Source organism: Triticum urartu, chromosome 5A (genome assembly GCF_056163025.1).
Source record: "Triticum urartu cultivar PI428250 chromosome 5A, HENAU_Tu73, whole genome shotgun sequence".
Classification (NCBI taxonomy): Eukaryota; Viridiplantae; Streptophyta; class Magnoliopsida; order Poales; family Poaceae; genus Triticum; species Triticum urartu.
In genome coordinates, this window is record NC_141877.1 from 3,377,799 (window position 1) to 3,383,798 (window position 6,000).

Here is a 6,000-nt window from a genome sequence, read left to right on the forward strand (position 1 = left end):
TCCAAGACGTCCTGGCTGGGCTTGTCGGGACTCGTGGAGGCCAAACCACCTCACCCAACAACTCCACCAAGACCGACGTCATCAATCAGTGTGGTGTCAAGCCGCAAGATGATTAAGTGGCAGCCGATCGCCACATGTCATCCTCTTTCTACAGGAAATGCCTACAGATGACAGCCGTCCTGCAACATGTCAAGCGAGCAGGCGTGGAGCTGGCAAGACGGCCTGGCAAGGCTTGTCGGGCAACCAACGATGTGACGTTGGGCGGCGCATTTAATGCTCTCTGTTAGCCTGTAGAATAGGTATGATAGCACTGTTTTCTATCTTATCAGTGCATAATGACTAATTTTCCATAATGGTGACCCCTTAATCTATAAAACGAGGCCCATGGCAAACGTAGAAAGGGTTGTTGGAAAGTTGGAGAACACACACCCATACGCGTGTAGCCACTTCCGCCCTTGTCATGCAAGTGTACTACGCTCCACCACCATTTTCCCACCATCAATCCACCAAAGCTGGAGTAGGGTTTTATGCCTCACGGTGGCCTGAACCTGGGTAAAATTGCCTGTGTGATCGCTGTCACGCTGTCCCACGTTCTTCTGCTATTTGTGCAACACGACACCCCCCCTGCCGAACAAGCAAGGAGCCCTTGGTCCCATAGGTGGCCATGGTTCCCCATGACAACCTTTCGGTGGAGGAGGACCTCCTAGGGTTTCAATAGGCAAATTATGTTTGAGCAGAGGTCGTTGTTCGAAGAAAATTTTATCTATTTTATTTCTTTCATGCATATGCATATCATTTTCACGGTCTAGCAAATATTTTTCTAGTGGAACGGCCGGAGGCACGACAATAGAAGCAAGACCATTTATTTCATCTTTACTAGGTAATTCTTTCTTATGAGGTTGTCTATTAAACTTGGAAAAATTAAATTCATGAGACTCATCACCAAAGCGGACACTGATAGTTTGTTTATGACAATCTATAGTACCATTGACAGTGTTCAAGAAAGGTGTACCAAAGATAATGGGACAAAAGTCATCTTGTGGGGAACCAAGAACTAGAAAATCAGTAGGTTATTTTATTTTCCCACACAAGACTTCAACATCTCTAACGATCCCAAGTGGTGTGGTGGTGTGTCTATTAGCAAGTTTAATAGTAACATCTATGTCTTCTATTTCAGCGGGTGCTATGTCATCCATAATTTCTTGGTATAAGGTAAAAGGAATAACACTCACGCTAGCACCTAAATCACATAAGCCGTGATAGCAATGATCTCCAATTTTAACTGAGACAACGGGTATGCCAACTACAAGACTATGTTTATCTTTTTCATCTGGTTTAACAATTCTAGCAGCTTCATCACAGAAGTAAATAACATGTCCATCAATATTTTTTACCAAGAGATCTTTAACCATAGCAACACTAGGTTCCTCTTTACTTTGCTTATAAGGTTTAGGTTCTTTAATATTACTTTTGCGAACCATAGTTGAAACCTTAGCTTGTTCCTTCATCCTAACAGGGAAAGGTGGTGTTTGAATATAAGCAGTAGGCACAACTGGACCAACATTGTAAATAATAGTTTCATCTTTGGCTATGACTGATTCTTTAGTTTCTTCTTTAATTGGTGGGTGATATTTAAACAACTTCTCCTTAGGGAGATCAACATGAGTAGCAAATGATTCACAGAAAGAAGCTACTATCTCAGAGTCAAGTCCATACTTGGTGCTAAACTTTTGAAAAGCATCGGTATTTATAAAAGATTTAACTAAATCAAACTTAAGCTTAATACCTGACTCTTTACCTTCGTCGAGTTCCCAATCTTTAGAGTTGCATTTAATCCTTTCTAAAAGATCCTACCTAAATTCCATTGTCTTCTTCATAAAAGAACCAGTGCAAGAAGTATCGAGCATAGATCGGCCATCATGAGAAAGCCAAGCATAAAAATTCTGAATAATAATTTATCTTGAGAGCTCATGATTGGGCCATGAATATAAAATTGACTTAAGCCTCCACCAAGCTAGAGCGATACTTTCTCCTTAATGAGGCAAAATATATATATATATATATATATATATATATAATTCCAATCACGATGAACTAGATGCATAGGATAATTTTTTTTGGTGAAATTCCAATTACAATCGATTCCGGTTCCAAGATCCAATATCATCGCATTGCCTATACCATGCCAATGCTTTTCCCTTCAAATATAAAGGGAAACATTCTTCTTAGCTTCATCTATGGATAAACCTGCAAGCTTAAATAATCCACAAATTTCATCCACATATATCAAATGCATATCAGGATGTTCAGTTCCATATCCAGCATAAGGATTAGCTAGCAGTTGTTCTATCATACCTAAAGGAATTTCATACCCAATATGTTTAGTAGGTGCGGTGGGTTGAGGGGAAACTAATTGTGGTTCCGGTCGAGGTGAAGATACCCCGAACAAACCCCTCAAAGGATTTTTTTTCCATAGTAGCAAGTGACAATAAATTTCGGCACGTAGTAATAATTTTTCCTTACCAATTTCCACTTACCAAGAGCGCTTCACTCCCCGAAAACGGCGCAAGAAAAGAGCCTTGATGACATACAAGTATAGTGGATCAATCATAGTCCTTTCAATAAGTAAGACTGTCGAACCCAACGAGGAGCAGAAGGAAATGACAAGTATTTCTCAGCAAGGTATTTTCGGCAAGCAATGAAACAGTCGGTAACAAGTAGTTTGATAGCAAGATAATTTGTAACAAGCAAGTAACGGTAACGGTAGATAGAGTGCAGCAAGGTAGCCCAATACTTTTGTGGCAAAGGACGGGCCAAAATGTTCTCTTATAATAAGCAAAGCGTTCTTGAGGGTGCACAGGAAATTCACCATATCACTTTCATCATGTTGATTTGATTCGTGTTCTCTACTTTGATAATTTGATATGTGGGTGGAACGGTGCTTAGGTTTTGTTCTTACTTGAACAAACCTCCTACTTATGATTAACCTCCTTGCAAGCATCCACAACTACGAGAAAAGTATTAAGATAAAATCTAACCATAACATTAAACTTTTGGATCCAAATCGTTCCCTTACGAAGTCGCGCATAAACTAGCGTTTACGCTTCTGTCTCCACAATGCATTTGCTTAGGCCCAAATATGGTGAAGTGCCATGTAGTCGATGTTCACATGACACCAATAAGGGAATCACCACATAAATATCATCAAAATATCGAACACATGTCAAGTTCACATGATTACTTGCAACGTGATTTCTCCCATGACCTCAAGAACAAAAGTAACTACTCACAAATGATAATCATGCTCAATATCAGAGGGGTATTAAATAGCATGATGGATCTGAACATATAATCTTCCACCAAATAAAGCATATTGTAATCAACTACAAGATGAAATCAACACTACTAGTCACCAACAAGTACCAATCTAAGGTTCCGGTACAATGATTGAACACAAGAGATGAACTAGGGTTTGGGAGGAGATTGTTTTGTTGAAGATGTTGATGGAGATGGCCCTCCCAAATATGGGAGAGTTGTTGGTGATGACAATGGCGATGATTTCCCCCTCCGGGAGGGAAGTTCCCCCGGTGGAATCGCTCCGCCGGAGGGCAAAAAGTGCTTCTGCCCAAGTTCCACCTCAAGATAGCGGCGCTTCATCCTGAAAGTCCTCCCCTGATTTTTTTTCTAGGTCAAAATGACTTATATACTAGAAGATGGGCACCGGAGGTGGGCCGAGGAGGGCACAACCCACCAGGGCACGCCTGGGTTGCCTCGCGCCCAGGTGGGTTGTGCCCACCTGGTGGGGCCCCTCTGTTAGTTATTTGCTCCAATATTTTTCATATATTACAAAACAATTCTCCGTAATTTTTCAGCTCATTTGGAGATGTGCAGAATAGGTAACTCTGACGTAGCTTTTTCAGGTCCAGAATTCCAGCTGCCGGTCTTCTCTCGCTTTGTGTAAACCTTGCATATTATTAGAGAAAAGGCATTAGAATTACTCCCAAAAGCATGTTTATGCATAAAAACATTATAAATAACAGTAGGAAAACTTGATGCAAAATGGACGTATCAGACCCGTCGGTTGTTTGGCCTTCTTGGCAGCTATGATAACTGACGCAGGAGCGGCCACCTCTTTCACCGGTCGAGCAAGTTGTTCATTGTACAGAGCTGCCACATCTTTCAAACTTTCCTTTGGATTCTTGTTGCTACCTGTCATGTTTCAATCACCTGATACGAAGAGGAACAAACTAGTTAGTACATATGATACAACTTGATGTAAATACATTAATATATCACATATGAAGAATAAATGAAGTTGTCACAATAATACATATAGTTGTTACACACACGAATACATAGAGTTGTTGCACACACGAATACATAGAGTTTTTACACACACGAATACATAGACTTGTTGTACATACAAATACGAAGAGTTGTTACACGAATACATGAAGTTTTAACACACATACATAGAGTTCTCACACAATTACATGGAGTTGTTAGAAATAGGGGTCAATATTAGGTGCAACATTTGGGTCAGGGTTGTCATCATCGCTATCACGCCCGTTCATACATTCATCCTCGAAGTCTTTAGGGGGACCCTCATCATCATCTAGCCCCATTTGCCATTGCAGTAGTAATGCCAAATCTCGAGGGTCAGAAACATCCTCGTATCCGTCCTCCGCATTATCTACTTCCATGTCATCCATGGCCTCATGTTCCATAGCATCACCTTCGTGATGCACGCCATCATCTTCCTTTGCATCATCTTCGTCTTCGTGATTGCCTGCTTCTTGATACAACTCTCCCTTGTATGTGTCAGGGTTTATGTGGTAATTGTCCTTGTTTGGGGTAGGTACCTTGGTATGCGGGGGTACCTTGTACACGACATCCCATTTCAAGAGATCGATATGTTCCGCAGATGTGCACGCGTACGGGAGATAAAACACTTGTGTAGCCTATTGAGCCATAATATAGACATCATTTCCTGCATATTTTGATGCTCGTTCAACTTCAACCCAGCCAATACTAGGGGTCCGACTCACTTTCTTAGGATTGAGCCAACTGCATTTGAATACGACGGGCTTCACATCTTGCACTACAAAAAAATACACTTCCGTGATGATATGTGTTTGTCATAGTAGGTCGCCTTTTCTGTCATATATGTACATCCGTGACGATTTTATGATAGAATGAAGATAGTCATGCCTGTGCTGTCCTAGAAGTGTTCCATGACATTACCAAAATTATCATCACAGAAGTGTCCACTAACATGACGATAAATCGCGCGTCATAGAAGTGCTTTCGTCAAGGGTGACTAACACGTGGCATCCACCGTAACGGCCGTCGTTAAGCTACCGGGTCCGGTTTTGGATCCGATAACCCATTAACATCCCGAACCAATGGCAATTTTCCACGTGTAAAATTCTCATTGGCAGAAGGAAACACATGTAAACTCGTCATTGGGTCAGATAGGCGCCTATGATATGTCAACACATGCGACGGCCCACCACTGGCCCATTTAGCTTACAATGGCCGGCCCGTTTGACTTGGTCAAAAGTTAGTGGGCCGGCCCATGAAAAGCCTGTTAACAGTCTGTTCGCAAATAGGCCATTTAATGGCCAGTTAGGACCTTCCCGAAATCAGCCTAACAACGTCATGTGGGCCGTCGAATATAACACCAACCCGTTTCACTTTCGACCCACGTATGGCCCATGATGTCTTTCGGCCCATATGAGGCCTTTCGTATCTTTAGGCCCTTTAGTGGCCCACGGTGACTCTAGCCCATAATGTACAGTAAATTTCTTTGTACCCATTAACGGCCCATGATTCACATGGGCCGTTTCTAGCCCGTGTTAGCTTTCGGCCTACTGACAGCCCATACATTCTTGGGCTCCTTTACGGCCCTCGGTTACTTCCGGCCCGTTAATGACCTGTTCCACTAATGGACCAAATTCGGCCCATGGCTAGAATCGGCCCATTTGTGGCCTGTTAACC